This window comes from Doryrhamphus excisus, linkage group LG9, assembly GCF_037039965.1.
Source record: "Doryrhamphus excisus strain RoL-2023G ecotype Guam linkage group LG9, RoL_Dexc_Guam_v1.1, whole genome shotgun sequence".
Lineage (NCBI taxonomy): Eukaryota > Metazoa > Chordata > Actinopteri > Syngnathiformes > Syngnathidae > Doryrhamphus > Doryrhamphus excisus.
The window spans coordinates 6005806-6023809 of NC_136365.1; the positions used below are offsets into that span (position 1 = coordinate 6005806).

Consider the following 18004-nt stretch of genomic DNA (forward strand, 5'->3'; position numbering starts at 1 on the left):
AGGTGACACAGCAAGGTTTGTCTGGGACTTGGGTTCTTTTATATATACAGTATATTGTCTGTTGTTAAATTGTTTATATTGAGCGGTTTACCTACATTAAAATGTCATTTCAATTTCAGCATTGGCGTGCGTACATTCTTTATTCCTTTGTATTCAGTTTAACCTCTCAGTGATATTTAAGGTTAGTAGCGAAACATAGCTATTACTAGTTGACCACAAACAACTCATCTGCATTTATTTGTTACGTTTCACATACTACATTGAACGTTGTCGTCCTTCAGGCAGCTGGAGGATATGCTGCATCCTTTCCTTTGAGATTAAAAAAAACCACACATGACTTGTTGAGTTACATTTTATTTCACGACCACAAGCTTTGGATATGTAACAAAAGATGTCAAATACAACAGCTTTTCACTTAAATGTAAACTTGTCTTGTGGTATTTCTTTCATTTTAGTGGGTTAGGCACAAAGACACTACAGTCATGTATTTCCATTAATAGACATTTAGGTCATAATGTTGGTGTAGGGTTTCCAATTCATAAGTGTAAACCCACAAGCAAGTATATAACGTAATTGAGAACATTTTCCATTATTCAGCTTAAGAGCCAGAGGTATTTCATTTAGCCACCTTCAATTTGCTTAATGCGGTCGTAGGCAGTATCAAGAACAATAAAGTGACAAGTCAATTTAAAAGTCACTTGTACAACTGTGTGTGTGTGTGTGTGTGTGTGTGTGAGTGGTGCAGGGTTTACTAGACACCAATCAAGTGTAGTGTAGTGACAGGAAATGTCAGGAGATAGCAGAGTTCATGCATGACTACAGCCACTGACAACTGATAAATTAGTTGCTTGATGCTATGTGTGGTATTCCCCCAGGGAGTGTGTAAAGCTGGCTTTGTGTATTTGCGTGTGTGTGTGTTTCAAATCCCGTGATTTATCACATATACAGATACAGTAAAAGCAAAAGCCTTTAAATGGACCCTGCATATGAATAAAGATTCATCTGTGAGCCGCTTGATTATGTGATTGAGAGCCGCTAGGAAGCGTAGATTTATGCTGTCGGGACCGTGAATCGACAGAAGAAGCAGCGTTTGATGAACGGGATGCATTTAGTGGAGGTCTATATGGTGAACACAGCTGTGCCTTGCAGCTTGGCGCCTGCGGTGCATTGTGGGTGCTCCCACACGAGGGCCATCAAATATAGCTCTACATCCCATTTCAGTCAGTGAAGTTATCTTGATAGCAAGACCCTTATCTCTAATGTGCTGAGTTATTATCTTTTGAGTGTCTCTGTGTGTGTGTGTGTGTGTGTGTGTGTGTGTGTGTGTGTATTTGATTGGAAGTGTGTACAGCTCTGGTATGTGTGCACACTAGGGAGACCACTGTGTTTATATATGTGTAGATCTGTGATGCCTCTACAAAGATGATAATACAACAAGGTATTCATTGCACAGTGTGTGGTAGGACCTTCCATACCACTGCAATCAACACTGCATGGAACTGTCATGCAAACACTGTCACTAAGCTTCCAGACTTTATGTTTCTTGTTATATAACAAACCAGCAATATCTATAAAGTCTTTATTGTTTTATTAGCACAACACCCTTACTCGCTCGTCATTTTAACAACAGCTTCTACTTCCAATTCTCCCCTAAAGCGATAAGGTAATGTAGTGCATGTCGACATTTACTAACACAGACTGGGTGAGAGTCGCCACTGACTAATTTGGGACAAATGAGGATCCAGAAGCTAGTGGCACACATTGTTGTCATCAATGGAAAGGCTTTGTGTATCTGGGAGGAGGACATTGCTCCAAGAGATTGCATCACAATGAACGAAGAATTATCAGTGCTAACAAACCCTGCAGTGAGAGACACTTTTTTTTCTGATATTTGTGAATCCAAAATAGGCGATATAGGTGAATCCCATTATGTGAATTATTAGTTGTTTATTATTAGCAGTTTTTCACTCTGTACAATGCACAGGAAAGGGAAAGATGTGTGCTATTGTCATACATAAGGATTGTGGATGATGGGCAAATTAATTTTTTTTTATTTAGATGACATTTTAACATACTTAACAACGTTCATATAGGCGAGTGGCTAGCGCGCAGGCCACACCGCAAGGAGACCCGAGTTCAAGTCCACCGTTGTGCATGCGTGGTTTTTCTCCGGGTACTCCGGTTTCCTCTCCACATTCCAAAAACATAAAAATGAATGAATTAACTTTCATACAGCACAGTGGACAAGTGGTTAGCCACACAGCCAGACCTGGGTTTGATTCCCCTCTCTGTATGGAGTTTGCATGTTCTCCCCATGCATGCGTGGGTTTTCTCCGGGGACTGCGGCTTCCTCGCGCATTCCAAAAATGTGCTGACTCCGAATTGTCCATAGGTATGAATGTGAGTGTGAATGGTTGTTTGTCTATATGTGCCCTGTGATTGGCTGGCGACCAGTCCAGGGTGTACCCCGCCTCTCGCCCGAATACAGCTGGGAAAGGCTCCATTATACCCCCGACCCTCTTGAGGATAAACACAAAAAAATGAATGAATGAATGAACTTTCATACAAGTGTAAAAAGAAGTTAAGCATTGTTAATAGTAAGAACAGTGATGAAGATGCCTCACATTTAATCACATGAAGAAGTTAAAACCTTAAACAATGACACTGGGGTCATATTGGATTGAAAGTGACAACATTTTTCTCATGTTGTTATTCTCTTAACACTCCTTGATGAGGCTGCTTCTTTTGGAAAATGTCACTATACGAGCTAGAAGAAAACAAAGCAAAGGCACATGCGTTGTTAATTATTTGATGATAGGCTTGTGTGGCATCCCCCACAGTGGTGCTTCAAACTCTAACAAAAGTACTTGCTCAGGCTTAAAAAAAAAAAGTAGCTTGAAGGTGAATGCTTCCATAACATTGTCCTCCCAAGCCTTTTCCCTTTAAAGACACATTGATGCTATTCAAGTGTGTTGTCCTTATGCACAAACTGCTGCGTCTGCACCCCAAAGAGCCGCATAGGAGACAAAAATGTACAGAAACATTCAATTACATCCACCCCATCTTATCCACCGAGACATATTTTATTCAATGTTAAGAAAGCTGACATAAGCACTAGCTTTTGCATAACATAAGCTAGCATGGTAATTGAATTTCTGTTACTCTTCAGTGTGGATGCAGTGATGGACACAGGTTTTGATCATCGCTACAATGAATGGAACCTATATGACAGTAGATGTAAATTGAAGCGATCATTGCAAAATTCTGCATCAAGCATCTCTTTTTGAGGTTTCCTTTTTTCTGTGGTCAAGATGATGGTCAAAATAATTATCATTTCTATTACTGTTGATGGCTTCTATTCACAATTTGCTGATAACACCTTCCCCCGCTTTGTGTTTACAATCTTTCCTCTTACGTTGGGGCTTTCCAGCCTGTCAGTGTGTGTGTAGTGTCCCCAACCTGAGGTTGTGTTATCTTGCAGCCAATGAGCAGGAGAGTTTCTGCAACAAAAGCGCGTTTATGCTCCTCCATCTCATTTACATCGCACTAATGGGAATCTGCTGCACCACTGATTATATTTGGTGTTCAAGGTCAGCACACTCAGATTAGTCAGTGCGTGCATGTGTGTGTCTCTTTGGATGTTGTCTCATGCACCAACATTGTTTTGTTTAAAATTCCATCTTCCATTTAGCCCTTATGCAAACAGGCCCGTTAAGACGCTCACCAAAACGTTGTGCATGCAAGCGTTTGTGGTTTAAATTTAGCTCCCTCCAACTGTTGTTAATTATCCTCAGTGCCTTGAAAATGATTTGCTGTCATCCATTCGATATAATTGCCCACAAAACTGCCCTGCCATGATAACATATCTTACAGTAGAAATGTGCTGTTTTGGCTTCCAGATGACTGTAAAGATAAGTCATCCATCGCATTTCAAACTGAAGTCGCACACATTTCTTGTTTGCCTAATAAATAGACATACACCAAGCCAAGTCATGACATCGCATTGTAAATTACAATTTAAAATCTCTTTTAAATGCTCAGCGTCAAGGGAATTTGAATTAACTTAAAGGGACAGTATGCAGCAAATTCTTCCAGCCAACATTTGAATATAAAAATAGCATTATAATCTCCCTCTTTCTGCTTTGACCACCTAAAACGCATGTACATTCTTTTTAGCGATGTAGCTAAGTTTAGCTACTAATGAAAGCTACCATTAACTGTACGGTAATGCCTCATTTATAGGGATTAATTGGTTCCAGACCTGAGCTTCTTTATAGATGCGTATGACGTCACTTCCTGAATGCTTTGCATTTTTGTGGTAATGTGAACAAGAAAAAATTGAATTTTAACAAAAAATCTGAACTGAGCATCATACACGGGAGTGTGTCCCGCTCGAGCATGAATGTTAGGTTAATTGGTGACTCCAAATTGTCCATAGGTATGAATTTGAGTTTGTCACGATGCATTTTAATCACTTTATTAACAAGCAGAATGCTACATGCATTCTGCTACAGTGACCATCCACACAGGGGTTGCTGTCTGCCACAACTCACACCAGTCATTCACACTCTCCACAAACTAACAAACAAAATCCAGCTAGCTTCCCAGTACCTGCCCTATAAAGACACACATAAGTCACAGATATACACTATATACAGTATCACATCTTCTGAAGGCCATATATATAAGTTTGCATCATTTAGCCATTTTTATGGATGAAAATGTACAATATGTATGTATACTTTATGTATACTATACAATATGTATACTTTTTTGTTTTAATAAGCCATAGCCTACCACTAAATAGTGCTACTTTATCAAATAATTTATTTAGAAAAAAACGTGATAAAGTCGAAATTGAAACTGTGCAGTGGCAAGGAACCATGGTATTGCCCATTATAACCACACAATGACTCCTATTGACCGTCACTTCTCTGAGACTGCTTTTGTGTGTGTGCAATACACCACATACGTTTGTGAATACCAGAAAACGGTGAGTGACAGCCATGAACGGTAGTTATTTTATATGGATTGAACGAAAGTAATTTTAATTGTGGGAAAAAAAAATGTATATATATTTTGGATGATCTATTCTTTTAAACCACTATTGGTAACGGTGGTTCTTATATTTTTACATTTGTAAAAATGTAGTTTTGTGTGTCTGTAGCTTTAATGCTAATGAGATGTGAGCGGTGTCCCCACTCTTCTCAGAGTGCGTCTCCAAGAAGTGCTCAAGTGCACTTTGTCCACTTTTTACAAAATCAGTGTAATTGATTGATTTAAGATATGTAGCTTAAAGTGGTGTGTATATACGTACACCTTTTCTTCATAAAGTCACCCAAAATCAACAGTTTGAGAGATATTAGATGTAAGGATGTGCATAATAATTCGTCTTGAAGAACTCACTCAACCTGCACTATTTGTATGCAACCAGCAGAGGTGCTGTTGATTCAATGTCAATTCAAGTTGCTAATGCCATAATGCCCCTGAGCAGCATTCTTTTGCTCCATACAACATTGTCAGTGGTGTTCATGTCTACTTCTTCCACAGCCTGTTGATCCATTTGATCACTACCGCCACCTACCTGGAAGCTTGTGTATCGTTCAAACATAAAAACCATGCAGGTAAACAAAAAAGGACAAAGCTTGAGGATTTAGAGCCTTAAAAATAGACTGTAAATATGATTTAACAGTGGCATTGACTGCAGATACATCAGTTAGTAGTCATCACATGCACTGATGGCTCTCCTGATAAACCCACATTTCTAGCCACTCCAATTCAGGACCGGTTTGTGTACACTCTGTGTCTGAGCTGCACATCATACAACCTTTCTTCCAAAAAGGGCATTGTGAGCTAGTATGTGTGCAATGTGCTTTAACTTTGCTGCACTTGCAGCCACCACACCAGCAATATGGCATCTGCCTTTACTGAGTCCTGTCCACACTGGACAGAAAATTATTGGAGCGAGAGAGACTGTGCAAGAGAGAGAGAGCGAGAGAGAGAAAGGGTGGGAGGAGGTAGCAAGGGAGGGAGGGAAAAAGCGCACGGTGCTGGATCATTTGGGCAGAGCGGCTGCAGCCACGGTGGATGTTAACACAAGACAGGCGACGGACGGAGAGAGCTTCAGTCTGCTCGTATTGACTTTTCCGTAGACAGGATGCTGATATGGTGAGTCTGCTCGCCCTTTATCTGTGTATTTTAGCATCAACTTCTCATGATAACATGTGAAAGCACCTGCACGCATCGTCTCCCATCCAATCACTCGTGCGTCCCAGACCTCTGATGACTGACACTTCAGCTTTCCTCTTTAGGTTGTTTTGAGCCTCCGTGCTGGCTTTGACTGACGGAATAATGATCATATATGTATATTGGATTTCAGTTATCTCACTGTACCTCTTTTAGGAGTTTGCTTGTGTGGTAGCTTCCTGGTGTGTGTCAGAGAGAGGATGGTGGTCTTTAGATCTTGTGGTGTAAAAGCAACAGTAGCTCACAGACCATTATTGTTGCATGTTATTTTGCACCCATGTCCACCAATTGACTGTCATGCTGCAGCTCCTGTCGCTGCAGGGCGACTCTATAAATGAGCTTTTGTAGCCCTGGTGCTTATGATGACAGATTAAGGCTTGTTTTTTTGCTCGGTGCCTGTCTGGTGTATTGGTAACCCTTTTCAGAGGGCTTTCCCAAGCACCCCTAGCTTTTAATGGGAATTTAGTGATTGGTGCACATAAAAAAAAACACATATTTATTCTATTTTAATCCATCTGTGAATGTATGTAAAATTACACGACTCAAGAGGACACAGTGGATTACTGGGGAGTGTTTCCCTCCGCCAACCTCTTTCCAATCAAATTAGAACACCCTGATTACAGTTGATGAGGCACATCATGCAAATATTATCAGATTACATGATCTCACCCGCACCTATGAAGTATGCTTGGCCTGACATTTACATACACTTATTTACATTTCTTTTCTTGCCAACAGAAAGTGGTTGTAATGTTCTGAAGTTGTGTGAGTGTTAATGTGTGTATGTGTGTTTAACGGTCGTCAGCAGTCTCTCACAAACATTATGGCAACATTACAGCCCTCGCTGGCTGGCAATCAGTCATGCAAGTACTTTGTAGCAATTAGACTCAACTATGTGTGGCAGATGTGTGCAAGCACATATACATATCCAGTATATATATATATATATATATATAGGTGTATAATGCACTATAAACAAAGAGATGAATGTGTTTGTTTTAAATAACTTTATGATCCTGTTTAAGACATCAACACACACATTGACAGTCGTATCTGTTTTGGCTGCAGAGTAGAATGTATTGGGAACATATTGCACAGAACTCTAAAACATTTTAATGGCGCACTGGCTGGCAATAAGCAAAGTTGCATCGGTTTTATTGCCATGGCAACCATCAATACATATTATAGGTCTCTAATAGGGTTTGCAAAACTAGAATTTGACAAATTTTTATACATTTTGTAATTTGAGTTTAAAAAAACTTTTCAATTTGAAAAATTTGGGAAAGCCGGATGCCCAGAGATGACCAATGCGATTTGAGATTTGAATATTATTGAATGTAATAGACATAAGTAGAGAAAATAAGTCATTTAATACATAAATAGGACTCGTGCTCATGTGTGTTTCTATGAATGTGATCCCTTGGAGAACTGAGTGACGGGTAAATAGTACTGTAAGTGGTGGTGGGTGATCAGAGTTGAGTTTTAGCTTGCCGTGGGTTAGGACCGCAACATTAGCCCTAGTTTTGTTTTGAGATAATTCAAACCTGCAACAAAAGCCTGTTGTTTCTGCAACCATTGTAGAATACTACATATCATTCACAGCGTATTTGAATGCGTCTGCTGAATACCTTATATTTGTACTTTACTTCATTTAGCCATTTCATGCTTAAAATTCATTGAAAAATAAAATATATATGAAATATAGGCCATATTCAACCACAAAACATGACTTATTAATTATTAATAATAAAATAATTCAGAAAAAGTAATGACCGAATAATTAATTCATTAATCCACCAAGTGGAGAGGTATGACTGTACATGTAAAAAGTGGACAAATTGCACAATAGCCCTTCTTGGAGCCACACTCGATGTCGGAGATAGGAATGGTCAAACACAGCTCATTAGCATTAAAGCTACAGACAGTTAAAATGGTTTTGAACTACATTCCAGCTATAAGGCTTGAATTTGGACAACGCTTCTAATACACAATGGTGGTACATCTGAGATTGATATAAAATTGTTAGAAAATAGAATAGTATGAGAGCTTTGAAAGTAAATGACACAATATATACAAGGGCCCCACTTTCCATACTTTTTTGCAATAATATTTTTTTTCTCCATTTTTCCATTTGTCTTGGTGAAATTATAGTGTATGTTTATGGAACAATAAATGATGAATTGAAGGACTCCTGTGTGTAAGAAGTCAGTGTGTTGGCTTGTAAAAGTGTTACATTGCCATAGATGGACTTGGCTCCTTAAGCAAGTGGACTACAACCTGTTTTATGAGCCCTGCCAGCCATTCCTGGGTCAAAAGGTGCTTTGTCATATGCTAGGCTGTGACAAGTCCTTTACCCCAGCTGATCTTTGGCTGCTTTTCTGCGTGTATGCGTGTGTGTGTGTGTGTGTATATGTGTGCACACACGTGCGTGCCACTGCAGCTGTTCCTCCTTTCAGAGAGATTAAGTTTCACAAGATGTGATGGATGCCAGTGTCTGCAGAGCCAGCTGTGTGTGTGTGTGTGTGTGTGTCAGCGCATTTCTACATTTTTCTGCGCCGCACATGTATGTACGTATATATATATATATATATGTAGTAAGCGTTGTGTCACTGCACAACCCAGGGCTGGGTCAGGTTAGGAGTGGTGACACTGAGGTCACGGCTGTTATGAGTCGGCCTGGTAATTATAGTGATGGTCACTTGGGTTCCCACAGACCAGACCGACACAGTCTAAAGCGAGCAGGCCAACAAGATTCTGCCTGAAACAAACAAAGACGCCAGCCAAGAAGGGATGACAGACTGGAACTCATTTAATCTTAGTCCTGAACAGCAATGCCAAATATTAGAGCCTTATAATATGAGTCATTCATAATTTGGATGCAAATCATTCCCTAACTTAAAGTAGTGTATTGACCAGTATGGCGTAGGATATCTCATCTGTTTGGATTTGAGTACAGGAAATGTTCAAAATAACATTCTTAACTGTCATACAAAGGTAAAAAAAAAAAGATAATATTGTTTTATTATGAAGTTGTTAAAGTCATGTGGGCTGGTGTGGCTTGTTCCAGTAACTGGAGAGTTTACCGGTTTGAATCCTTTCAAACCCATATTGCCCTCATGGTCACCCACACATGGATATTTCACTGACCAAGATGCGGACCTACAACCCAGTCCAGCCCACTGCTCCTCAGGAGGGTTAAACACAGAGACAAATGCCTCTATACATAGTAGGTGGGACCAATGAAAATCTTGTGGTGTAGTGGATAAGTGGATAAATCGGAACTCAATGCCAGCATTGTACTGAGCAGCATAATGCCGCCTGAATGCCGTCAGACATGTTGGTCTTCTTTAGACCACAAACCATCTGAATCTGAACCGCAAGTAGTGCATCCATGCATATTCTTAATCATCATGTAAGTTTAAAAATAAGTTCAAAAGTAATAAAAATAATAAAATGTTCAGTCTACATTTTAATGACGCATGATGAAAGTCAAATTTTAATTGTGTTCAGCCTTAAGAGGCTCTACGGCAGGGGTCTCAAACTCAATTTACCTGGGGGCCACTGGAGCTAGGGTCTGGGCAAGGCTGGGCCGCATCAGGTTTTCCAAAAAAACCCAAAAACAAACGCATTTATTAAAAACAGAAAAATATACAAACTTTTTCAGTGCTTTGGTTCCGATTTTCTACAATAAAAGCTCTGATAAAACATTCCACTGTTCTCAAATATCTTAATTTTTATTTTTCTACACAAAATAAGATGAAAAATAAATAAACAAATCAAGAATAAAGAAAACCAATCAATCAGTAATAAAGAAATAAAATAATAATAATAAAACGGCAAATAATAACTTAAGAAACCACATATAGTTGGTGGGTAGACAAATTATTTTTTCAGATTAAAATGAACAAAGCATTATTAGAGCCCTGTAGACATGACAAAACACGACTATAGTCACATTTATACTCTTTTTATTTACAACATATTGCGCAACTGCAGGGTCTTGAGACACATGCTAACTCTCAAACTAGAGAGCTAGCGACCTAAACGGTAGCCTTTAAGTTATTTCCTTTAAACTTAAATAGCCAAAAACTTACCACTTCCACACGGATAGGGAGGATAACTATTAACAGTCATTTAACCTTTAACATGAACATTAAAACGTAATAATAATATCAAACGTAATAATTTTTTCTGGGTACATGATACCATACAGCATCCATATCAAACTTGCGCGGGCCGCACTAACATTAAACTTTCATATCAAGGCGGGGGCCTCAAACAAATGTCCTGCGGGCCACATTTGGCCTGCGGGCCGCGTGTATGAGACCCCTGCTCTACGGCAAGAAGAACATTTAAGTATTGAAACAACAGTAAAAGACAGAGATGTAATTTTCAAGAAAACCCGGTGCCAAAGGCGCTAGCCAAAAGCCCCCAAAAAACCGAGGGATTAAATCACAAAGACATGAATGGCGGCCAAGACAAGTGAAGAGCATTAATATTCTGTCTCCTCAAAAATTGCAGTCAATATAGGATGACAGTCTTATCTGTGGGTCTATAGACTAAAGAACCCTGTGTCAGCAATTTTACAGACGTTGTGCTGTAAATTACACCCTTGGGTTGGAACAATGATTAAAGATTAGATTAAGAAGATGCAGCATCAGAGCCATGTCCTCACAGGACATTTCGTAGGATTTTGCATAAAATAAGTAGTGCACAGGCATATTATTGGTTAACTTTGTTCTTTTCATTTCGTGAAAGTTATTCAAGTAATCAGTCATAGTTGCATTTTGAGCAGGGCAGTGATGCTCATTTTGCAGGAAAATAGTTCAGAATAAATTGACCCGTCTCCTCTTTTTCAACATTTTTGGAAATCCATTGATTTATGATAGCAATTGTCTTTTGTTTCTCGACAGTTGTTTATTATTCTGCTTCATTGATCATCCATCCACCCATTGTTTATGCCACTTATCCTCACTAGTGTCGTGGAGTATGCTGGAGCCTATCATTGGGCGAGAGGCGGGGTGCCTCCACACCCACATTCATACCTATGGACAATTTGGAGTTGCAAATTAACCTAATAAGCATGTTTTTGGAATATGGTAGGAAACCGGAGTACCCGGAGAAAACGCACAGGGAGAACATGCAAACTCCAAGCGGAGATTTGAACCCAGGTCTTCCTGATATCCTGACTGTGTGGCCAACATGCTAACCAGTCGGCCATTATCATCATTATGTGTTTTTATCTATAACAAGACTAAAATACAGTTTTACATTCAGCTCGATATACAGTCGTCCCCCGACACATCATGGTTCGAATTTTGCTATCAGTTTTTTTTTTTTATTAATAAATCGTGTTTCGCTTTTGAATACAGTGTATTATTCATGTAACATAAAATGCATTTAAACCATTTGTCCATATATATTTTACCTAAAGCATTATCAAGCCTAAAAATGTATATGTGCCATGCGATTGACTGGCGACCAGTCCAGGGTGTACCCCGCCTCTTGCCCGAAGTCAGCTGGGATAGGCTCCATCATACCCCCACAACCTTACTGAGGAAAATGGATTGGATGGAAGCATAAAAATGAATTAAAATACCAATGAGGCATTAGTAGATGCATTCAAAAACATGACACTACGTAGTATTCTACACTTGTCACTAAGTGTCAAGTAAAGTACCCATAATATTTGGTGCGGACAACAGGTTTATCTCAAACCAATCAAATAATAAATGTCATAATAATAACTTAATAACTACTTTTGCAGCCATAATCAACTTCAAACCAAATCTCAACTCTGAGCCCATGACGTCACTTCCTGTTCTCTGTACGTCCGGAACACATTTATTGCAAAACACAACAACCACGAGTCTTATTTATGTCTTAAATGGCTTATTTTGTCTGATTATGTCTGCTTCATTGGGTAATGTGTGTGTAAAGGTGTTATTACATATCGAGGGGGCTATCATTATGTTCAAACACATATTTAGTATATGGTAATCAGGTTTTCTATGATCTAACTAAAAATATTTGATTCATAAATAAGGAATTTGACTTGTTGAAAATTCATTTATCATGGTCAATTTCCTACTAAATCCTGTCGAGCACACGTTCATCTTCAAACATGTTTTTCGATGGCTTTAATGTAGTCAAAATGGCGCAACATTTCCTCTTATTTGATGTCATTAGTTTTTGCAGGTGTACCTAATGAAGTGTCTGGCGAGTGTAGTCAAAAGACGGCAAGAAATGCAGCTGTGTCACCACTAAGCACCCCTCCAGAGCAGATTAAAGCGTACAGTGGCAAAGAGGGGTGAGGAATAGAAGAAGAGGAACGAAGGAGAAAATAAGACTTTGTGGTCTGGCGCCAGTTTGCTATGTAAAACCATGATGCGTGCCGGAGGGATTGAGGATGGAGTTGTGCAGCATGGGTGAGCAGGAGACAGCAGTGATGATAATTATGGACTAGGACAGACGTGGACTGAAAAGACACGTCGAGGTGGGAAATGGTAATCCTTGCGGAAAAGCACAACATGTTTGGCTCTGATTATTTTTCAGTGTTTAAAAACAGACAGGTTCGGAAGAGAAAAAAAAATCAGCTTGGAAAATGGAATGGATGGACTGGAATGGACGGTAGAAGATTTGTAAAAGAATCCCCTCCATTTAAAGAAAAAAAACAAAAAACAAAGTCCTTCCATAATTTTCTGTCTGATCTTCATATCTTTTCCATTCTTATTCTGGGAAAGAGTCAGCGATGCAGAGCGGAGCACATGTCCTGTAATAATAATAATAATGTCAAGTATGGAAATGTGATGCTAGCACATCTGCTGTGGAATAGTCACAGCTAAAATAACGAAAAATGTCTGCAGGTCATAAAGAGTTTGCTCGCATGACTACGCTGCAACAAAAAGAGACAAGGTGAACTGCAATGGCCCTCGTTGTGCCGTACAGACCTCCACCGACGCTGAATGATACAACTTTCTCAGTTAAAACTAGCATGTTAATGCATCGGCAACTAAAGAGAACAGCTAGCCAAATTGTTCATTTAACTTCATTTCAAGATAATGTTTTTGCTTCACATTTTGAAAGTGTGTTGGAAATACAGTAAAGTCTCGTTATATCCATATTCTCAGGAGTCGTAAAAAATACCAATATAACCGGACTATCCATATATCCGATCCTGCGCCGAACTGCATTAAAAGTGGGCGGATCTTTGATATGGCATGTAATTTTCTCCTTGAGTTCATGGATTGCGTATCTAGCATGCTTTTGTACTACAATACATTTTGTACTACAGTAAATAAAAATAAACTTACGCTGTAGTGATTACCGGTTACCGGGACATAATTCACCCCGGAACTATCGATAGGGAAGGTGTTGCCACCCGGAGGGGTAGGCGCGAGGGACGGGTGTTTTCCGCTGTGTGTGCTGCACTCTGGTGGTGGAAGTGTGAAAAATAAAGTTGACTGGAAGCAGCCGTTCGCGTTTTGGTATTGAAATCCTTAAGCAAAGATTGATTTAAGCTGCTTTTGTATCGATATAAGCAGACCAAATTGGCTGGCGGGAGATGAAAAGGGCATCGTAGTAACCGGATTATCATAATAACCGGGTATCGTACTAACGGAGCTAATTATATCATAAAAGATTAGAAATTTGCCGGGAAATGAAAATAGTATCGTAATAAGTAGTAATTCGTTTTAACCGATATCGATATAACGAGACTTTACTGTACATCTATTTTCAATACCGCTTGTCCTCAGCCAATCAGAAGGCTGTTAGAAATATTAATGACAAATGCTTGCATTTTCCATATATTTGCCAATTTTCAATTTGGACAATTTGTGGGAAACACAATTTGCAACATTCTTAACGTTCATCTCCACTATACGTACATTTAGAACACCGGATGTAACCTTGTGAAATGGCGACATTCGATACGATTTATTTTTTCAGAACGTAGAAGAAAAACAATAAAGAAACAGTGAATATGTATTTTAATTAAAAGCCACTCCAAATTGTCCATAGGTATGAATGTGAGTGTGAATGGTTGTTTGTCTATATGTGCCCTGTGATTGGCTGGCGACCAGTCCAGGGTGTATTCCGCCTCTCGCCCGAAGACAGCTGGGATAGGCTCCAGCAGCCCCGCGACCCTCGTGAGGAAAAGTGGTAGAAAATGAATAAATGAATACCACTTTTGTGTACACAATTTGGCCATGGTATTAATACTTTTGAAACTGCAAGGTGAAAAATGAATACAGTATAAAATCATTCATTCATTCATTCATTTTCTACCACTTATCCTCACAAGGGTCGCGGGGGTGCTGGAGCCTATCCCAACTGTCTTCGGTCAAGAGGCGGGGTACACCTTGCACTGGCCGCCAGCCAATCACAGGGCATTATATGAAAATGTGTATAATAAATCAATAAATGTATAGATACCAATAGAGAATTCTAAGCCCATTTCATCCCATTTTATGTCCTTAGCTACTAAAAATAGATCAATTTAACTTAGCAGTTTAAAAATGATTTGCTTTCTTTATTTTTCTCAAGCTACTGTGTCTCTGCTGAAGTCCTCTGGCGCCTCACACAACCGTGAATTTAGTAAAAAAAAACAAAACGAAAAAAAAAACACAGAATATGTCACCAGAGGTCCTTGTGAATACCAGCTCGACCCGTGTATGTGAAGGCGGTCTAATGGATGGAAACCACAACAGTGAAGTCTACCAAGTCAAACATAAAAGTATTTAACATAACTTGCATGACGTCAGACAGAGAAATGGACAAAAAAGGCAAAAAAGAGGACTTAGCTGACGGACACATGAGGAGGAAACGCATCAGAAGGGCCCCCCCCCTGCCTCCCACCCTTCACCACTGACTATCTGGTAAATCGATAGCATCGCTGCTCCTCTTTTGCTCCTTGCCGCTGCACTTCCTATCAAGGAGCACACAGCGGGATCCTGGCAACCTGCAGCCACCTTGCCTGCCAAATCCTCCTTCAGGCTAGATCTCAAAATAGCCTCTTTGAAACTAAGGGAAACTTTGCTTCTTTTTTTTTTTTTTTTACCTCAAGTCAAGGAGTAGAAGATCTTATTACATTTTGATAATCAGTATTAAAAGGCCGATTTCAATCTTATATTTAAAAGCTCTAATTCTGCATAATTCATTTGTTTGGCCAGTTCATAATGCACATTACTGCCATCTACAGAACAGGGGTGGAACTATGTGTTGTAAATCCAAATAAGGCGGCACGGCTGTCGAGTGGTTAGCGCGCATACCTCACAGCTAGGAGGACCAGGGTTCGATTCCACCCTGGGCCATCTCTGTGTGGAGTTTGCATGTTTTCCCCAAGCATACGTGGGTTTTCTCCGGTTTCCTCCCACATTCCAAAAACATGCTAGGTTAATTGGCGACTCCAAATTGTCCATAGGTATGAATGTGAGTGTGAATGGTTGTTTGTCTATATGTGCCCTGTGATTGGCCCTGTGAAGTCTGCTACTTTACAAAAAGCACAAATCGATCTTGGATGTTACGTTCAAACTTGAACACATTCCACTTTTGAGAATGTCTTCTTCCTTGGAAAAACGGTCCAATCCCGGTCAACAATAAATGTACAAGCTTTTCATGTGAGCTGGAAATGAAGCACTGTTGTCTTATATCAATCAGCAATGGAAAAGTAGAACAGACGTTTTTATGGATATTTCATAGCCGGCTACCTCAGGCGAGTGAGGAATTTTCCAGCCCATTATATGAGCAGAGAGTTTTTTTCGCTGCGTCCTCAGCGGGAGTTTTTACCTCTGCTGTGGCAAAGCTTCAGTCCTTGGCTGCCGTTCACACAAACTCCCCATTCACGTTGGCCGGGGCCAAGTGGCACCCGAAGGCCTCAAGATGGCTCCCGCCAATCCTCCTCCGCCATTCTTTTGTAGTTTCTAATTATCGCGCATGTTTAGGATTAGCTGTTCGGGTGCAGATTTGTAATTAATGTCTTTGATTGTTTGGTTGTTTTTGTCAATGGAATCAGGATAAGACTGATGAGCGTCTGCGTTTCTTTTGTCCTCTTCTTTAGCCTTCATCCTATAGTCGCTCGCCTGCCTTCGTCCTCTCTTTGGGGGGGCTGCGAGTTCACCACAAATCCCATTTCCTCTTGTTCATGTTCAGGAATTATGTGCTGCCCCTGCCTCTCCCCCATTCCCTTCAGACTCCCTAAGGCACCTGGGATTAAATGTGTGCATGTGTGTGTATGCTATTTCCCTCACGAGCCGGGATTGTGTTCGGGCTTTCTCTGTGTAACAATCATGGTAAAGACAGACCTGAGATGAGGTTTAAAGGTTTTACACAATGCTAAGTATTGCTCTGCCATGTGGGCCGTGCAAGCTTGTGCATGTGTATGTGTGTGCAGCCCCATGTGGATGAATAATCTCTTTACAGGCACCAAACATTCAAAATTACTAGACGTGCTCTGACCTCACAAGATAGAACGCCACAGGCTTGGAAGCAGACCTGACCTGAAATGTCCTGCAGGATTTTTGGGATTTAGTGTGTTTAGTGAGGATGCTGCCAGGTTAGATGTGTGTAGCAGCAAAGCATGTAGTCAGTAGTTAGCAACATCACTAGATATGGACATCAATAACACGATTATTTAACTTATTCTACCCCAGGTAATATAAGACAGTGAAATGGCCCTGAAGTCCTAAAAGAGGTCATGAGCTATGTCAGTGTACCACACAAGACCACATGGTTCTTTTTCTTAGACTTTTTGTACTCTTGATAGTCAAAGGTTACATATTATACTGTTGTTCAACAACTTATATCCTTGATGGTGGAATTTAGATGGTTATCCGTGTCTGTAGCTTTAATGGTAATGAGCTGTGTTTGTCCACCCTTGTCTCTGTTAGTGTGTGTGATTCCAGGAAGAGCAATTGCAAACTTTTTCATTCATTCATTCATTTTCAACCGCTTATTCTCACGAAGGTTGTGGGGGGCATGCTGGAGCCTATCCCAGCTGTCTTCGGGCGAGAGACGGGGTACACCCTGGACTGGTCGCCAGCCAATCACAGGGCACATATAGACAAACAACCATTCACACTCACATTCATACCTATGGACAATTTGGAGTCGCCAATTAACTTAGCATGTTTTTTGGAATGTGGGAGGAAACCGGACTACCCGGAAAAAAAACCCACACATACATAGGGAGAACATGCAAACTCCACACAGAGATGGTCATGGGTGGAATTGAACTCGGGTCTCCGAGCTGTGAGGCCTGCGCGCTAACCACTCGAACACCGTGCAGCCCCCTTTTCATCCAATCTATACCACAAACATTAGCAATTCTGTGAGCAACAGTGCTAACATTAAACTTCCATTTTAACAGCAACATCATACTGGGTTAGCCTCTCCATTGAAGAAATTATCAAATATAATGGCAGAACCTTTGGCTTTATTTTAATATGTGTAGTGAAGCCTTATCTAGCTAAGGGTGAGTCAGATGTAACATGTAACGTGTTCATGAGGAAAGAGGATTCTCTTTCGTCATACAAATCCAAAACTTCAAAAGCAACCATTTGAGCGCCTTTTTTCTCAAAAGTGGAGCAAAACGAGTGATGGAGATGATAGCTTTTTCTTATGTTTGGTGCTCATAAAGCGGCTTTAGGGACACATGTTTCTGTTACAACATCATTAAGAGGTCCATTTTGCATAATAGGGGACCTTTAAAAATGAAAAGAACTCAGCCCAGAAGTGTGTGTCCTCATTGTGGAAAGTA

General features: G+C 40.1%; 1 protein-coding gene across 17 annotated transcripts in view; it reads left to right on the top strand.

Moving 5' to 3' along the window:
* LOC131137438 (receptor-type tyrosine-protein phosphatase delta-like) overlaps positions 1-18004 on the top strand; it is a 174741-nt gene that overhangs the window by 61672 nt on the left and 95065 nt on the right. Inside the window, exon 1 of one of the 17 annotated variants that reach the window (XM_078793292.1) lies at positions 6054-6168. The exons of the other annotated variants lie outside the window; for them this stretch is intronic. The gene's annotated coding sequence lies outside the window, so the exon portion shown is untranslated. Of the gene's footprint in view, positions 1-6053; positions 6169-18004 lie in introns of those variants that run through there. 17 annotated transcript variants of the gene reach the window in all.